General features: G+C 46.1%; 1 protein-coding gene across 8 annotated transcripts in view; it reads left to right on the forward strand.

Moving 5' to 3' along the window:
* The window catches only part of SCUBE1 (signal peptide, CUB domain and EGF like domain containing 1), a 340,412-nt gene that overhangs the window by 264,378 nt on the left and 56,957 nt on the right, over positions 1-19,077 (forward strand). The gene's annotated exons all lie outside the window — the stretch shown is intronic.

Genomic DNA, 19,077 nt, shown 5'->3' on the forward strand with positions numbered 1-19,077 from the left:
ATACCACGTTTGTTTATGGGGAAACAAACCTGCCTTAAGTTTCTTTTAATGGACTTCTATTCTTGATGTATAGCTGCTCCTGTCTGAGCACTTGAAATAGTAGCAGTTTATTGGCATAAAGGCAGTAGATGATAATTCAACTTGCCTTCACTTTGGAAAATGATTGGTGTGGGGTTTTTTTGTTGTTTTTTTGGGGGGGGGGAAGGATACATGTTTGCTCATAAAATCTTGGCAATGTTTTTGATGGAAGTACTTTGTTTTCTTAAGAATATTGGGAAAGTATTTGACTCTAATTGCATGTTAGATTGTGCTAGCAAAACAATGGTAAGAAAATGGACATAATAGCAGTCAAAACTAACTGCCTCCTACTGGGTGTTGCATATTAATAAATAGAGGAATCTGGTCATAACACAGCCCTCATCTAATGGATGCTGAGAAGAAAGAGAGAGACAGAGCTAGCTTAGAACAACAGAGAGTAGGAAAGCCCAAGTGCACTGAAATAGATGACCAATGGGATAGTGCACTATACACATGCCCAATGTCTGCTCTATCGTGTTCGACTTAGACCATGTTGGAACAGACTTGATTGATCGAGTCTGCTGGAGTGTGCTAATTAGCATGCTCCAGCTGCCTCCTCATCACATGTATTCAGCATCCCCACTCCTCAAAATGGCAACAGAGGCACTTTAACTAAACCTCCATAGAGTGTGCTGTAGTTAAAGCACCCCACTGCTATTTTGAAGTGCAGGACACCGAACACAAGAGACACTTCGGGCACTTTAGAGTGGCTTCCAAGAGTGGCTCTCAGAAGTCACTCTAATTAAAGTGCCCCTCCCCCTGAGCATGTGTAAAGACACCCATTAAACATTGACAGAAACCCAGTGTGCAATTTGTGTGCATTCTTTGCCACAGAAATTCTCTCTCTGTTTTTTTCTCTCTTTTGTCTCTTTCTCTTTCTTTGTCTCACTTTTACTTACTATTCCTGCAGATCCTACCCTTCCAGGAACTTCTTATAATGTGGAGCCTTTTGTGTTGCCTCTAACTGTACTGTGTCCAACAATCACACTCAAAAATAACCATGCGCAAGCCAACTGGCTCAAGCTGATCTTTATTTTGGTATCATAAATAATGTTTATTTTAAAAGTGCATGTGTTTAGTTTAGATCAGCTCCTGCTAACTTCAGATTGTTATACTTGGCTATAACAAGAAGTGGCATCATTAGAGGTAGCAATGCACTGTAATTTGTTATTACATCTAGATGAGAGAAGTGCCAGTAGATTTCAATCAGTATTGGGATCCTGCTGTGATAAGTACCAGACCAGGAAAATGTCATCCCTGCCCTTTAAAAAGCAAAAAACTTGCAAATGAAATTAAGTTCAGAGGTGTAACAAGCAGGAAAGAGAAGAAAGAGAATACGGATAGCTGTGATAAGACTGCAGAGCTGGATGGTCCAGACTTAGAACCACCATGTTAAAAATCCCTAATCAAATAATCTCCCCTGGGTTCACTTACTCTCTTTCATTATTTTATCTAGCTATAGATTCTTCTTCCATTCCCAGCAGCTTCTAGGGCCCTATAATATGAATTTTCTCCTTTAAATAAACTGAAACCATTTCTAGAATCCCCTCAGATGATCAGCCCTATCTCTCTGCGGAAACTTCCTTGGGGTAACATTGGACCCCTATGGGGCAGGGCAGGGCAGGTTAGGGCAGTTGGTGATGGACACGCGAGAGAAGGCAGAACTCTTTAACAAGTTCTTCGCCTCCGCGTTCCTGTCTCCTGACAATAGGGTGCTCTCGGGTGATAGCGTAGAGAGGCCCAGGAAGGATGCAAGTCCCCTGACTGTTAGTTCAGACCTAGTTAAGGATTACCTGGAGGGCTTACATGTATCCAAGTCGGCGGGCCCAGGTGACCTTCATCCGCAGGTGCTGAGGGAATTGGCTGGTGTCACTGCGGAGCCATTGGCACGGCTCTTTGAGGACTCCTGGTGCTTGGGTCGAGTCCCTGAGGACTGGAAAAAGGCCAATGTGGTCCCTTGTTTTCAAGAAGGGGAGGAAGGAAGAGCCTGGCAACTACAGGCCAGTAAGCCTCACTTCTATCCTGGGGAAGGTCTTTGAAAAAATTATCAAGGGCCACATTTGTGAGAGCCCTGCAGGGGAAGTGATGTTGAGGGGTAACCAACACAGGTTCGTGCCAGGCTGATCCTGCCTGACCAACCTGGTCTCTTTCTATGACCAGGTAACAAAAAGCTTAGATGTGAAGGAGAACGTCGATGTCATCTTCTTGGACTTCCAGAAGGCCTTCGACACGGTGTCCCACCCAATTCTGGTGGGCAAGCTGAGGGACTGCGGCATTGACAAATGCACAGTCACACGGGTGGCAAACTGGCTCCAGGAGCGCACCCAGAGGGTGGTGATGGACGGGTCGATGTCGACCTGGGAGGGTGTGGGCAGCGGATTACCCCAGGGCTCGGTCCTTGGGCTGGTGCTGTTCAATATCTTCATTAGCAACCCGGACGAGGGTGTGGAGAGCACCCTGTTCAAGTTCGCTGATGACACCAAGCTGTGGGGTAAAGCGAATACACCAGCAGGCAGGGACCGCATCCAGGCAGACCTGGATAGGTTAGAGAAGTGGGTGGACCTGAACAGGATGCAGTTCAACAAGGACAAGTGCAGAGTGCTGCACCTGGGGAGAGGGAACCAGCATTATGGTTATAGGTTAGGGGCTGACCCTCTCAGCAGAGAGGGATCTTGGAGTCAGGATTGACTCCAGGATGAATATGAGTCGCCAATGCGATGAAGCAATAGGCAGAGCCAACCGCACCCTGTCCTGCATCAACAGGGGCATCACTAACAGGTCCAGAGAGGTCTTGCTCCCCCTCTATGCGGCGCTAGTCAGGCCACAGCTGGAGTACTGTGTCCAGTTCTGGGTGCCGCACTTCAAGAGGGACGTGGAGAACCTGGAGAGGGTCCAGAGGAGGCCACTTGTATGGTTGAGGGCCTCTGTGGCCAGCCCTATGAGGAGAGGCTGAGGGACCTGAATCTCTTCAGTCTCTGCAAGAGGAGACTGAGGGGGGATCTTGTGGCTGCCTACAACCTTATCAGGGAACAACAGCAGAGACTCGGGGAAGGTCTGTTCACCAGGGCCCCCCTTGGAGTCACCAGGAACAATGGCCACAAGCTGAGGGAGGATAGGTTTAGGTTGGATATTAGGAAGAACTGCTTCACTGTAAGGATGGCCAGAGCCTGGAATAGGAGGTGGTGCTCCCACCTTCCCTGGAAATCTTCAAGAGGAGACTGGTTAGGCACCTGGCTGGGGTCTTATGACCCCTCCCCCCCAGTGCTCATTCCTGCCCATGGCAGGGGGTCGGACTCGATCTGTCTAGGTCCCTTCCGACTCATTGATTCTGTGATTCCTGGTAAGACCCACGGGCCTGAGAGCTCTTCCACTGTCTCTGCTGTCTAGAAGGGGGAGGAGGGGGAGAGTAGTGATGTCACTAAAAATGTCTGCTACAAGAGTGGAGAAAGCCCTCTGATCAGTTATGAAGTATAGTTGGGGGTTGTAAAGTTTTCACCAAGCTTCTCTGTTACTTCATACCCTATGCTGGTCACTTCCATTGCCATCTCCTTGCCACCCCACAGTGCAGAGGCATAACTGGCCAGTTCTGCACACACTGTAGCAGCAGTAGCTAGAGCAGGGGTGGGCAACCCCCCCGCACACGTGCCGAACATGGCACACAAGGCCATTTTCCTTAGCACACGTTGAGGCTGGGGCCAGGGCAGGGAGGCAGTAGCTGGCTGCAGGTGGCCCCAGAGCTGGGTAGCTGCTGCCAGCGGGAGCCTGGGCTGCTCCCAGCAGGTGGCTGGGAGGCTGCAAGCCCTGCTGGGAGCAGCCCCAGCACCATGGCTGGCAGCAGCTGCAGCCAGCAAGCTATAAATATCTACTACCTCCCCGCCCCAGCCCCAGTGGACACAGTGCAAGCACCTGCTACCTTCCTGGAGCCCAGCCCAGGGTGGTGCAGCTGCTTGTAGCCTCCTGGCTGCAGCCAGCCCAGGCTCTGGGTAGCTGCTGATCACCATGGAGCATGGGGTGCTCCCAGCAGAAGGCTGGGAGGATGGAAGCCCTGCTGCAAGCTCCATGGCTATCAGCAGCTCCACAGAACCTGGAGCAGCTACAAACAGCTGCTGCCGCCCAGACCTGGCCCTGGGCTCCAGGGAGGCAGCAGAGCTGGAAGCACAGCATGTCCAACATGGAGTGGCAGCACACAGAGCGGCCGCACAGGGAAGCTGCCTGCTGCTGCAAGCTCTGTGCTGGCAGGTCACAGTTTCCCTGTCTGCACGGGAGGAGCGTGGGCAGCACGTAGGGTTGTGCCGCTCACTGCTGCCCCCGCCTGCAGGGGAAATGTGGCCAGGGCAGCAGGGAGCTCTGAGTGGTAAGCAGTTTCCTGCACCCCGCACTGTGCCATGCTGCGCCAGGTTCCAGCGCTGCTCTGCGGAAGTGGCAGTGAGGGCAGCACAGTGGGGAGCATTGCAGGTATCTGCTGCCTCCCCAGAGCCCGCGCCCGGGCCCAGGGCTGGGGCTGGGAGGCAGCTGTAGCCGGGGCTGGGGCGGGGAGGCAGCAGCTGTTTGCAGCTGGCCCAGATTCTGGGTAGCTCTCGATAGCCACAGAGTCTGGACTGGGGGGTAGGGGCTTTTCGTGTGGGGAAAGGGGCATAAGCAGGACTGGGGGGCAAGGTGTACAAGTAGGGCATCCTGCCATGCACCTCCTGCCCTCGTTTTGTTTTTCTGGCATTCCAGCACCTTCCAAAGTGGGCATTGTGGGGGTTTTTGGCACGCCAGCCGAAAAATGTTGCTAGAGGTTTGCTGCTGCAAGAGGAACATGTCACCACTTTTTTTTGCCACTGACACAGGTGTTGAATAACCACTTAAACACCAATTTTTGGCAACAAAAAATGGGTGAGAGACACTTCCCTCCACAGCACCCCATTTCTAGCAACTTTTGCCCCTGCACTTTGCACCACTGCCACCCAGGCACCATGGACACCATCACTTCTGTACTGTCTTCCTTCTAACTGGAGCAGGAGCCAGAGCAGCTTGCAGGGAAAATGAAAGGTGTGGGGGAGGGGGCAGGGGACAGAAGAGTGAGGTGTCCCCTTGGCTGCAATCCAGAAGTGGTGACAACCTCAGGGCTGCTAAGAAAATAGAAAGGTCTCTGTAGGGAGCAGGGGCATTGTTTCTCTTCACCAACAGGTATGGCTGGCACCTGTCACTGCTGTTTCCCAGTCTCTCCTTTCTGACCAGGAGCTTCTCAGAGGGTCCTCTGAAAAGTTCCATCACGGTTTCTCACCCATGTCCCACTCTTCAAAAGGGACATTACCAGGCTAGGAGGCCAGGTGCATGAGAGGGAAGTTAGCACATGGCTTTGATTTGCTGTACATTTCAAATATTATACTAAACGAATTGTTCTTTGTAATGCTGCAGGAAAAAATATTTAAAACCTTTTTTCTGCCAAATAACAGTATCATTAGCATCATAATGCATGATCTTCCATTTACAGCAGGCTTTTTAAATGATGATTCAAATCCAACAGGTCTTACTTAGGCAAACCTCCTGTTGATATCCCTCAAAGACACCAAAATCAGCTGCCAACTTTTACCTGGCTGAAACTGCTGAATTCCAGTTTCCATCCAAAGCAATAAATCCCTCCCTGAAACACAGACTTTGAAACCTTTCTCTGAATCAGAAGTGAGTGGGTAGTGGTATGGATGATGCATGAGGCAGAACAAAACACTCCTAGCTAACTTAAAGCATTACTGGCTCTACATCTTAAATACATGGGGAATATGAGTTAGTATAGGCAGACATACCAGATAACAGGAACTGTTTCCTTGTAGGCTGCCTTTTTTCTCTTCGAAAAGAATCTCAGATCAAACAAAATTAATATGCAAAATGTATCAAGTGACACCTCAGCTCTTTAATGGATAGGGGCTGCAGCACTTACTTCTGAGTGGAATTGTCCAGCATAGCAACCTTGACCACATTTGACAGTTTAACTTTTGATATGGATTGAGATTAAACCAAGTACATCTTCAAAAAAATAAACTGGGTCAGAAAACTAAAAGCTAAAGTACCATGTCAGGAAACCTCCTTACGCCTATATTTTCAAGTGCTCCACTGACTAGGGATGTTTTCCTGAAGTCAGGCCTAAATCACTGAATGAATTTTTATGCTCTGTGTGGAAGAAATCAAACTTTGTGTTATGGTTGAATCAGAACTGACAGAGCCAGCTTTTCTTTATTGAGGGCTATGCTGTGATCACAGGGAGAATTCCACACAGCAAGGGGATCACTCACTTCTCTGTTCAAAGGAATCCTCCCCCTCCCTCAGTTTCCAGCATTTCAGTTACTCACTGGTAATTAGTAGGGGAGCGGGGGTGCACAAGTGAAATTTTCATCAGGAGCTTGATGAGTAAGTAAAACAGCCATAAAAGCATGGGATACAACAGGGCATAATGAGATGGATAGCAAGAGAGTGTTTCTTGGTGCTATTATTCTCTAAACAGCTCAAGGTCAAGACCTAGCACATGTTCTTGGGTACTGTTTTTTTTTGGAATTTTGTGCTAAGAGCCTTGTGAACTCTTGGCTGGGAAAAAAATAGAAATAGTAGCAAAGAGAACAGGTAGCCTGCAATAAAATGGCAGCCAATTACCTCAATATTAGTCTCTGATGTGTTCTGGGGGGTTTTTTGGGGGGTGGGGAGGGCAGTTCTAAAAAATTTCTAATTTTATTAATAGAGAGCCCAAAAGAAGTACAAATCTAAAGGTAGTCTTTATGTTCCCAAGACACTTTCTGCTGTTTTTTTTCATCCTGTCACAGCAGGGATTGAAATACAGAACTGATCCTGCAATCAGAGCTACATCAGCAAACCTATATGCCTGTGCAGAGCTCTGCTGAGTTCCCATGGGACTGCACCTCAACAGAGGCATAGCTGACAGTGTCTGTGCCCTGGGCCAGGAGGGACTAGCCACTGCTGTTGAGGGAAGGTGTCTGTCAGCACCTCCAGCATCTATAAGGTTAACATGGTAGCTGCCACTGATTCACATGCTGATCAGTGATGCAGAAGACTTAATTTGACAGTAAAAAAGCAGATATAGGGGCAGGTGAGAAAGTTAACTTCCTAGCTACTGGTCACACCAGTACCGCACCCCCACCCCCAAGTAGGACTCCTGGCCTATGGTTCCATTGTGGGATCTCCTTTATCATCCAGGGCTCATGCCCCAATTGCTCACCCATAGTTACACATCTTGGCCTGGAGGTCCAAATCTAGAATGGATTAAAATGTGGGCCTAATTCTTTAATGAGAGTACATGCAGAATCAAGGAAATGAAGTTAACCTGAACTTTCTAGTGAGAGTTTTCTCAGTGCATAGCTACCCATTTGAATGCAGTAGATCTAAAACTACTAGAGTTGATGGAAACCAAGTACTTTCTGTGTAACTCAGCTCTAACCACTACCACATTTCTTTTCTTGAAGCTGAAAAGTAGTAATTGTATCCTGTTGGCCATGCCACAGAAACTGCAGAGGAAATGTTCCCTTCTTCATATCAGTGTCGATTTCTGGCAGTTGTATAAATAGTTCTAAGTTTCCAGTTATATGCTGTGCTTCCATGCCGCAGAGCTTGCAGGTTTGTTCTACAATCTATATGGATTGTTTGTTTTACATCTGGTTTTGAATTTTTATGGGACAAGGGTGTCAAATTCACTTAGGGCCCCAGGCTGGATCTGGACTGTAGGGTTCCTCTTGGGCCAGGTCCAGTCCAGGGCATGAGGGGAGCCTCCCTGGCCACCACAGCAGCAGTGATGGTGGTTCAGAGGCAGCAAGGGATCTGGGGTGGGGGTCCAGTGGAGGCAGTGGATCTGGGGAAAGGGTCCTGGGGCAGCAGTGACCCAAGCTCATCACCAGAAGGGGCAGAGGGCCCCAAATTCTGTGGCAGGCCATGCCCCACCCACAGCTTCTTGTGGTCTCCCAGATAAGCCAGATACAGTGGCTCTGCACGCTAGATTTGGCCCAAGAGTCTTATGCTTGACACCCTGTGATAGAGTTAATTATTTGTAATAAAAGAATATTTATCTGTAAACAGAATGAATATCCTTCAAAAGCCTTTCATTCTTGGATTCTTGTGTTGCATCTGGTCTTCACTAATCACACAGCTAACAATGAGCAATAAATAAATTCACTTCAAATAAATAATTACCCTGTCTGAGTCAAAAGTTAGTCACAATGATGCCCTTCACTGTTTGAAGTTCCAATGGAGCCATCCTTCTTACACATTTTAATTCAAGTTAAAGATATAGTAAATAATGCCAGCTATTTTTTTTCCTGCACATAGTTGCTAATAATGTACTAACAAAGTCTCGGCAGCAAGTGGGTGAACTGGACTTCAGTCATTCAATAGGAAGCCCAAAGATGTGTGATTACTCAATGATTCATAAAGGTTTGGGAGAAGGGGTTGGCAGTCTGCTCCATTTTTTGCCTACTAAAAGCACTCAGTAGGAAAGCAAAAAAATTAATTTTTTTTTATCAGACAGGACCATGTGTGACCTTCTTCTCCAGATCCTTCATTATTTTTTGTTGTTGTTGTTATTGCAGACTTTGAAATGTAAGAAGTTAATTAAAAGCCATTACTCTCGATTTGTGTTATGCATGTATTGAAAGGCTATCTAACAGAGGTGGCCATATTTGCCCCACACAAGTGACAGAGCAGGGTGAGGAGAGATGAGTCAAGTTGGGTCAGAAAATTTCAGGTATATCTGCTGCTGACACATCTGCAAGGTAACACATTTTCTCCCATTAGGCATGTCTACATGACATGCTGACTGCACAGTTGTTACTGTACAGTTATTTGGTACTTGCATACCCAAATACTAAATGACTGCGCAGTAACCAGCATTACTGCACAGTAGCATCCCTGCATGGCTTCCTAGTGATGCTGACTGCACAGTAACTTGTTACTATTGCTCAGTAGCATTCCATCACAGTTCGTGCCACACAGTACTACTGTGCAGTAGTAATGAGCTACTGAACAGTAAAGATCTCATATAGATGTGGCCACTGAATCCAAACCAACCTTTGAAGAAGAGTTTAGCCTAAATCAGTGCTTTCCTTTAGTTCAGCAGCCACTCTGAGTGAGACCTGGAGGCTGTGTAATGTCTATCATGTATTACAGGCGGTCATTTCAGGCACTCTCTGAATGCAAGAGGATTTCATCAGCTAAAGGTGGAAGATAAGGCATAGAGAAGGAAAACAGAAAATAAGTATTTTGAAGCCAAACGTATATAGGAAAGTATCAGATTGTATTTTAAAAGTGCTGACAGGACCATTTTCAAGGAATTCAGTGTGTATGTGGACACATGCACACGCGTGCATGCTACGGAGGGTATTTGTGCAGGGAGAGAAAGAAAAAGGTATGCTTCCAAAGATGCAGTGATTTGGGAGGTGAAGAATGCAAACAGAAACTTTGTCTGTAGCTGATCTGATGTATGCATTTTGTAGCTCATGGACACTGGAGGACAGCCTCTGTACTGTGGCTATGTGGGCAATTCCAGGAAAAAGAAACAAACTAGATGCGTTTGAGAGAGTGGAAATAAATCCATTATAATAGATTTATATTGGATGGATAGCTCATTGTGATGCCATGCCATAGCACAGTATTGGGGTATGACTCCATTAGCTCTAACAGTGTGCGCAAAACTGTGATAGTTATGATGTTAATGACATCTCTCTGGATACAGGATTCAAACTCCACTAACCTGTGAATCAGAAACCAGTTGATTGCTCTGTGTCTCATGTTCTTCACAGCTTCTTGGGCAATGATTATATACTTGTGTTGTGACATAAAAAAATAACAATTAATTGTCTTTGTACATCACCTTGCATGCTGAGGGTGTGGTTATAGTTAGTTTCAAAATGCTTTTATAATATCATTAAATTTTTCTGATGCAAATAGTATTCAGATTCTTGTAGGTTGTTTCCATTAGGGAAGGAGTTGATGATGGAGACGGGAATATCTGGTTTGCATATAAGAGATTCCCCCAAAGAAAGTTCTTGATGTCCTGTTACCCCGAATACAGCAGGAAGGAAGCAGCAAAATTCATTTTCTGTCTTCACATTTCCAAGCATTCTGCTCATAAGTGCTCTCTCAGCTTGTTTTTCAGGGGTGTGCTACAAGTACTTCTCTGGCTAGCTTTAGATCTCTCTTGCTTTGCTTCCATCTCTGTGTGCTATTCTTCTCTATCCTCCCACAGCTCTTCATTGCATCACACAGAAAACATCTCAGACAGCACGACTGACCTCCTACCTCAGTCCTAAAGCTGACCTTTATTTTGGGCAGCTGTGGTTTTAGCTATATATCCGTATTTTAGCTACATATCCGTATTTTGGCTATTTTTTATAAGTATCTCAGTAGGCCAGCTGAGGAACATTGGTTCTACTCTACAGCAGTCGCAGCTGTACTTAGCAAAATCCCACATGTCTCTGTCTGAATGCATTTTTTCAGTTTGTAAATTTTGTTAAGAAGCTGCTACAGGTGTTTCCTCACCAGTTTGCGTGACAAAACCATGTCAAAATCCAATGTCATTTGTTAGCTTCACTTTTGAACCTTTAGGTTTGAACAGTTTGTCTCGCAATCCCAATTCTGTAAAAAATTATTTGTTTTGTATTTAACCGAATCTGTTTTGATTAATTGCTTTGGAGATGGTTTCAGAGAAGAAAGCCAATAATGTTCCAAAATGCAGAGCACTGCACTCAGAGAAGGGTGGCAGAATACAGAAAGGAGTCTTTCACCTTGACATTAATCCAACTCAGTTTCAGACTCACCAGAAATCATTACTGTCTGATGGCTCTTTTCAGTGCCCTGTGCTTTTAGTTCACAGATGACCATCACTGGCACAATTAGCTCTTCTTTACTTGTGCAGGCTTACCTTTCAGAGCTTGGGTTGAGTCCCAGGCTTGAGATGGAGCCCATCCACCAATCAGGAGGCAGCAGGAGAAATAAAGTTACGCCCCTTTCCTGAGGGGTGGGGGAGAAGAGCTCCCCCAGATCCGATTAAAGACTGTAAACTGTCAGGTCCAGAAGACTTCAGGGGTGAAGCCCTGGAACGTATAAAAGGGGCTGCATGCCCAGCACAAGGGGCAGATGCAGTGAGGGACTCGAAGAGTGGAGCCAAGAAAAGCTGGAGAGCTCTCCCTCAGCAGGCAACAGGCCCAAGGCTCCTGAAGCTACCACTGAAGGACCAGCCTTGGGAATGGTGCAAGATTGCTCGGGCTGTTGACGGCGCACAGGGACGGTGTGCGGAGACCCGGCCCTGGGAGCAGTGTGAGACTGCTCTGGCCCATCATGGTGCACAGTTTGGTGCATGGAGCCCAGGCTTTGGGAGCTACAAGTGGGCGGCTTGAGCCTACAACCTCAGCAGGGCATTGGGGCTCACAGTGAGGTGGCTCAGGCCTTATCTCCCAGCAAGCAGCCAGGTCCCATGGTGCACAGGCCCGAGCCTTGGGAGCCAAGGAGCAGCGAAGGCTGCTTGGGTTAGCCACCTGGCGTGAGGACGGCTGGCCAGAGCCTGAAGGGCTGTGCTAAGAGAGCCCTCAGTGCCAAGCCAGGACATGGGGAAATGATAGTGCTGCACCCAGGAGCCAGCACTAGTAGGGCAGCAGCTGAGAGGAGCTGAGCCCTTGGTGCCCAGAGCAGGGCACAGGGTGGAGAAAAGCCCAGTGGTGCAGGAGAGGCCTGGATAGGTGCTCCAGCAGAGGAGACCCCATTGAGCTGTGCTCTGACCACAGCCACCTGAGGAAGCGTGAGTCATTGGGCCCTTGGGTCCCACAGGAGAAACATTTGGGGCAGGCAGACCCAGAGAAGGGGCTGGGTGAGCAGCCCCTCCCCACTCCCGCCTAGTCAAGGCCCTAAGGGGAGGGGCCTCTGGTGCTTCCTGGCCACCCTCCCCCATAGGGGACCCCGTTGGAAGGAGAACTATCTCCTGCCATTGTTCAGGAACTATATTAAGGAAATAGATGTTAAGATTGTTCATGTTTGTGCCTTATATTTTGCAATTGAAATGTTGTATTGTGATGTTGTAAATAGTGTTATTTAGGGTTTGACCTTGGTTATTGGTTAATATTCACTGTGTAAATATATGTATATGATATTTAGTTTTATGTTTACGTATATTATAACTCAATAAATTGTATATAGTTAAGAACTTTGGGCTTGGGCTACCTCTATAGAGGAAAGAGGGATCTGCTTGAAATTCTGGGATCCCTCTCACAGCATCCCCTCCTGCTTACCCATCCCATCCTATTGAGAATAGGGCACACCCTTGGGTGTACCTGGGTTACACTTGGAAATCCTTTGCAGAAATGCCAGGGACTGGATGAGTACAGAAAAATGAATTACTTTGTCCCTTCTGGTAGTGGTTGCTCTAGACTGGCACTGAGGCTGAGCTGTGCAAGGAAGCTTACAAGAAACTATTTCTGTTTCTGCAATCCCTCCTCTTCTGAAGATAAATAGAGCACTTCATTTTCCAGGACTATCACTCTGGCACCTATTTTTGAGTTCGGTGTTGGGGAAAATCAAGTCCTTTAAAAGACTGTGTGTAAGTGTAAAAAAATTAGGATAATGAAAAACATAGCAGCAACAACTAAAAAGCCCAACCCGCAACTGAAATAATAGGAACATAGTCCCAATCCAGAGAAGAAATAGCAACACATTATTGGCAACATTTAGATACCACAAAAACGCATGAAAATCCTGTGTTTATATAAGCCCACTAAACGCTTCTGGAAGAAGGAAAGGCAGGTGAGCCTGTTTCTATGTTCAGATGCTCTCCCCTTCAGGGCTGTCATGTAAAATGCTAGCAATCCTGGAAGATATTACCTGAGATCGTGCCAACCACAGTGTAAACACCTGACAGTGGAAATTCTGTCATGAGGGGGTAGGGCTTGGAGTAATGGAAGGCCCCAGCACTGCTTGTCTTCCCTCTTGACTGAACGCAAGCTGTCAGTGGCCCAAAAGGTTGTTGTTTCAGCCAAAGCTAGCGTGGCCATTGGATATACTGAGTCAGCACATTATCTGGGTTGCTTCCATCAGTAGAGCTCTGTGAAACCCTGATTTAGCATCTATCTTCTGTGAGGTGTGATGGTAGGAAAGCAGCCATTTTTATTACCCTTCAGCAGGGTTGAAATTACACTTTGACTTTTGGGAGGATCTGCAAAAAAAATTGGGCTGCCCATCACAATGCCCTAATAAAATCAGAGACCGCCCTGGTTATGATTTTCAAATCTTACATAAGGGCTCTTATCACTTATGGGGGGGGGACTTAGCCCCCCTGAGCTCCCTCATAATTTGAACCCTGCCCTTCAGTTGGAACTCATCCTTGTGACAGTCAGGGTTAATTTGATCTCATCCTCCCAGTCATTCCTGAAAATGTCTCTTATGTGCTAAAAACAGGGTGATTTATTTTTTTACTCATGCCCAGACAATGAGAGGCATGGACAATGGGAAGGTGTTCCATTTAAATATGTGGGGTAGCAAAGCTGCTCCAAGGCACAGTCAAAATGCCTCTTTAGGTCAGTAATTGAGAAGTTACTGAAAAAGAAGGTTAGTTTATATATAATATGGAATGCTTCTGTTATGTTTAGAAATTGAAATAGAAGACAATATAAAGAACAAAATCAACAGACTTTCACAACTATAGCATGTTATCCCCTACACTGACCATTCTATCCTTACTTCCCTATATGAATGCAACAGCCAAATTTAAGGTTCATCGGATAAGTACAGAAGTTCAACAAACCCAAGGCAAAATTGATTCAATCTTCTCAGTTTTTTCTAAGCTACCTCAGTTGAATTGATTACAAACTAAAGCAAAGTGTTTGGGTGGTCAAGACAGGCAAAAGCCTGTATTGGCCCAGGCCAGGAGCCTGTGGTCACTTGCATGCACCACCCCTCACGGCCACGCTAACTAACACTGCTGATCCCAGTTCAGGGACAGCCCAGGCCTGATTGGCAGCTGGGTTCTTCAGGGTGCAGGGGCAAGCCCCAACTGGGGGTCTTTTCATGCCCTGACCCAGCTTGAAGCCAGACTGGGATGACCCCAGCCCTGCCCCTTCCCCTGCCTCTTGGAGATGGATGACTAGGGAAGGCATAGTGGTGGGAATACACCTCCCACCCCGCCTGGCCCAGGCCGCCCATCACAGGCCCCCTAGCTAGTGTCTGTCTGGCGTGGGGCTGGGGGAAGTATTTACTGGGTTTGTCCCCTTACAGCTTGAGCTAGGTTGGGATCACCCTAGCCCTGCTCCTTCCCCAGCCATCTGCCTCTGAGAAGGGCAAGAGGGGGGAACACAACCTCCACCACTGGCCTGGTGCTGGCCCCAACAGCTGGGATCTACCTGGCATAGGGGAAAAGCACCCACCAGTAGGCTTTTCAGCTTCCCACAGCTTGGAGCCAGGCTGGGCTTGCCCCAGCCCCACCATCTCAGCTACATGCTCAAAGGCAGATGGCTGGGGAAGGAGCAGAGCTGGGGTAATCCCAGCCCAGCTTGAGCTCCAGGGAGTGTGAAAAGCCCCCCAGTGGGTATTTATCCCTGTCTCATGCTGGAAAGACCTCAGCTGAGGGAGTTCATTTCCCTCCCTTCCTGCCCCGCCTCTCGGAGGTGGACAGCTGAGGAGGTGGTGGGGCTGAGCCAATCCCAGCATGGCTCCAGACTGCTGTGGGGGGACCCAAAACCTTCCTGATGGGGGCTTCCCCCTTTGTAGACCCTGGCTGGAGGAGCAAGTATCAGGCAGGATCAGGGAGGGGTGTATTCCTCCCAACCTAAGACACGATGGCTGGGGAGAGGGTGGGGCTGAGCTGATCCCAGACTGGCTGGCTTGACTACAGTGAGGGGAGCAAAAAGCCTCCACCACAGGGGCTTTTCCGCTCCTTGCTGTACAGCTTGGAACTAGGGAGTTCTATGGGTCTGTTCCCCTGCCGCCCTCCTGCTGGGCTGACAGGCCCAGGCAGGAAGCAGGCTAGGGAGCAGAGACTTTGATGCCTCAGCTGTGACAGCTGGGGACAGTGCCAGCCCTGTTGCGCTGGAGGAGACAGCACAGCCCAGGGCTGTAAAGCATTCTGGGATTTTGGGGGACTGAGAATTAATTTGAGTTAGGAGGGGACTGAGAATTAATTTGAGTTAAGAGGGTATCTGAGACAGAAGTTCCTTAAACCAGTTTAATCTAAATCAGTTAAGATACTACATCCAACCAGGTTTATCTTAAACTGGTTTGGGCCATTTTGAAAGATGTTTATGCGTGCTGAACTTCTATTCTGCGCACAGTTAAACCAGTTTCCAATCACTTAAACCAGTTTATGTCTAACTTCTGTCTCTAGCCATAAAAATAAAAGCCTATTAAGGCTGCCTGGCAAGAGCTATGATCAAATACTAATATAATCTTCTCCTGACTACCATGCAGGGAAATATTTCAGATGAAGAGTTTATTTACTGAAAGTGGTAGTTTGGGGTCGTCTGAAGGTATTGGTGCCAAATTTAACAGATTGTTTCAGCTGAAACAAGGGGGAATTTTTTTTTGTAAATTTGAAATGTTCCTCTTGTCATTTATCCCTCTGTCATTTTCGAAACAAAACATTTTGATTTTTCATCTCAAATTAATGTTTGAAAATGAATTTAACTTTTTTTTTAAGAAAAGGGTAAAAATCATCTAAAATATAACATTTCATTTTGGGATCTAAACATTTTTTCAGCATTTAATTTTTATGCTAAAACAATATTACTATCAGATTGACTCAAAACTTTTTTTTCTGTCCATCATACCCAGGGGTGACATGTAGGGGGTGCACAGGGGTGCACGTGCACACCCTGAGAGCACCGGTGCACCCCCTGTCCAGCTGCGCTCCCTGTTTAACCGGTAGGCAGCGGTGCAGTCAGGAGCACCAGCTGGGGAGCAGGGTTGCCAGCAAAAGCGGCCGCGCTGCTTTCAGAAGTGGCCATGGGAGTTCCCAAAGCGGTTCGGCTGCTTTTACAGTGAGAGAAATTGGCCACGTGATTGGCCACTGGGGGGAACCCCCCCCTCGACACCTCCCTGGCCAGCGGGATTGGCCCCCAGGGGACCCTGCCCCCTGGTCACTGACTAGTGTCAGGGGGGCATGTGGTCTCCCTGACTCAAGAGGCACCAGACACCCATGATCACACCAAAAAAATCAGTTATTCCGATTGATCAACTCCTGACCTGCAGCACTTCTGCCATTATAATCTTGGACTTGTCTTAAGTACACAATGTTAACAAACTATATAATTTTCTTTCTTAACAAAGGGTGAAGTCTGGACACTCAAATTCATTCTCAGCTGCAAACTAAGGAGGATTTGAAACCCAGTTCTCTGGAGGTGAAAGGCAGGTGTAATGAACAACTGTTCAGTCACTTCCCAGATGTTTAGTTCTTTTGGGGAATAAGGAACTAAGTTAAAAATACCCTTCTAGAGATGACATAGACATGACTTTGTGCAGCAATAGTATGATCCAAAGGAAGAATCACAGAGCTTTTGGGAGTCAGCAGTCACCACCACCCAGAACACTGATATCAGACAGAGAGGCCAGAAACAATTCTAGCATCCTAGCTTAAACATGCAGCCAGCTTCCTTTAGTGCAGAGTAAGTGGTGAATATTTTTCCATTTTCTATGGCCCGTGCTGAATTCCACAGGAAACTGGTGATTTTGCCATTGTTGTGGGTGCAGGAAACTTGTTGCCTTGACCTAGTATGGAGATGTCCTATCTTGTCAGGCAATAAGGAACACAAACCAAAGGGATTACTGCAGAGAGTGTCCAATCTCATACAGCTATAACAAGATCAAGGGCTGAATTTCTCATGATAGCAGCGGGAGGTGGAGTACTGGATTTAAATGGCTAAAATGCCTTTTAAACCCTATTTGCTTTATAATAAAAATATTTGTTGTAACAACTCCATTAGTCATCCTGAAGTAATATAAATTATACAATAGATGTGATACTTCATTCAACAGCATTGCATATACCCATTCTAAAAGAACATGTTAGTAGACAAACTGTTACTTAGGAAGCCAGAAAGTGATATAAATCCTTGTTACTGTCAGAAAGCAAAGGGCCTAACCCTGTAGTCACTGAAGTCAATGGCATGATTCCAGTTGACTTAAATGGTGTTACGCTGAGGCCTTTTTTGAGGCATATGAAGGTTTAAACAAAGACTTTCAGATTAAATCAAAAGCCAGAATAAGGTCTTACATTAATTAAATTACTGTGACATTAATCAAATTATAATGCATTATTTGGCTGTTTCTGAATTTGAATTTTTTTAAACTTTAACTGTAGAGCTGGTTCCCAAGTTTTACTTCACACATGCACATACACACACACATTCTCTCTCTCTCTCTCTCTCTCTCCCCTTCCCAAAGTTTGCCATTTTTTATTCCAATCATTAAATCTTTCCAAGGTTAAAAAAAAAACTCGAAAAAGAAATTAATTTGGGGGCTCAAAAGAAAATTAGGAAATATTTCATAAAAATGAAGCAGGTGTGAAAAAAAGGAAAACTTTAGATCTCCGGTTTTGGTTTCATCTTCAAGGGGAAGGGTAACATGCACATACATTGGAGATTTCAGGTTTTCTTATTTCTCACATGGATTTCACTTTGTATCAGATGTTTCATGATTACCTGTTAATTATTTATTTATTTTTGTGCTTTATCTTCACAAGTATGTATTTATAAATATTAAATATATGTTTGTGTCATAACTGTAGAAATTTTCTAAAAACCACAAAGATCCCAACCCTCCAAACACTTGTACAAGAACTTTACTTCAGTGGGCTTATTCACATACCTGGAGCAGTGGTTCTCAACCAGAGTGCTGCAGCACCCTGAGATGCCATCAGTTCCTTTGAGGTACTGTCAAGTGTGAGGAGATAAGCAGACAAGCTCAGGCTTGTTCCTGCCTGACTGATCCACCACCCCAATGCCTACCCCCTCTGTAAGGTGGTAAGCGCTGGAATATATTAATTTTTTTAATCGGATGCCTCTCAATTCACAAAAATTATGGAGGGGTGCCTGCAGTCCGATGAGGAATGCTTGGAGTCTGAAAGCTTGAGAACCAGTGGCCCAGAGTTAAGCACTTGCATGAGTGTTAGCTAGGCCAAGAATTGTTCCTTACAAATCAAAAATAGTAAATAAGAAGTCGGTAGTATCTCATTAAACAGTTTGTGGGCCCAGTAATATACATAGGCATCTACTGTTCCATATATATATAACTACTGTTTTACATACTACACAGACACACATGCATATATCTATCCATCACTAGATGAAATGGCCTGGTTATATGGCTGTTCTGTCTGTTTTTTTTAAATAAAGAATAAAGTGAGCACGACTAGAAAGCTTCCAAATTATGTCAAGGGATACTATCTGCAGTTTTTCATTTAAATTAAAACTGTCAGATGGCTACATTTTCTTAACAATCTGACCTTTTAAATTAAAAGGCATTCTTGAAGGATTGTTTAAAGGACATTTTACACAAGAACCCCCTGCTGAAATTCTCCACTCTCCTATGTTTCAGCAGTTGTTTGAAAATCAGGCCTGGTGCTGCTTAATGATTGTTGCATGCCCTGGAAAGGAGCAGAAATGCCATGCTGTTAATTATGGTCATTGTGAAAATTACCATCTGAATATGCATTGCACATTTGTGAATGCTGGCAATTAGAGATGGGTAGGGAGTTTTTTAGCACTGAAATCCCTGCCTTGAATCATAGGGAGAGTGGATTTGAAACAAGGGCACCCATGTACCTGGTGAGTGTTCCGACCAGCAGGCCCTAAGGTATTCTGAGGCAGAATTTATCATTAGGTTTATATCATATATGTATTAGAGAGAGAGAATGAAAAGGACATTGTTTAAGCACTCAGCTTGGAGTTGGGATGTGATGCCTAAATTCCAGTCTCTGCCCCAGTAAAGTAGAACAGCGTAGACAGAAGTTTGTGGGCCCTCCCACCTCAGAATACCCAATATCAT

Source organism: Crocodylus porosus, unplaced genomic scaffold (assembly GCF_001723895.1).
Source record: "Crocodylus porosus isolate Cpor-Errol unplaced genomic scaffold, CroPor_comp1, whole genome shotgun sequence".
Lineage (NCBI taxonomy): Eukaryota > Metazoa > Chordata > Crocodylia > Crocodylidae > Crocodylus > Crocodylus porosus.